Genomic DNA, 576 nt, shown 5'->3' on the forward strand with positions numbered 1-576 from the left:
GTCGTAATACCTTGCCATCTTTGAATTATGACTTAAGCATAAGACTCTGTATGGTAGGGTGTTACATTATGGTATCAGAGCCGTTCGTTCCTGTAGAGCCTGAGGGATGGACTGATTATGCTTCTATGTATTCTCTGTGTGTGTGTTATGTGCTACTAGTATATCTGTTTGATATAATTGGCATAAACGTTCATGAACATGCATTTGGGACTTTGAAGTACTAGACTTCCGATATTGAGACTGATCAACTTAATATCGATTGTTTGGTATGTATAGGAACCAGACGGTGCCTCGTGGATGCGGTAGAGGTAGTGCGAGAGGTCGTACGAATGCTCATGCGCCGGAGAATAACCCTAATGACCCGGTGAACTTTATGACTGCGTTGGAGAACATGGCTGCTGCTATGCAAGCCATTGCTGAGGCTCTTGGTCAACAGATGAACAACCATGGTAATGATGGAGGTGGAGTTCAGGGCCCGATGACACTGGCAAACTTTTTGAAGGTTAATCCACCTAAGTTCAAGGGAGCTACTAGTCCGACTGAGGCTGATACATGGTTTCAGGCTATAGAGCGAGC

Source organism: Arachis duranensis, chromosome 4 (assembly GCF_000817695.3).
Source record: "Arachis duranensis cultivar V14167 chromosome 4, aradu.V14167.gnm2.J7QH, whole genome shotgun sequence".
NCBI classification, from domain to species: Eukaryota; Viridiplantae; Streptophyta; class Magnoliopsida; order Fabales; family Fabaceae; genus Arachis; species Arachis duranensis.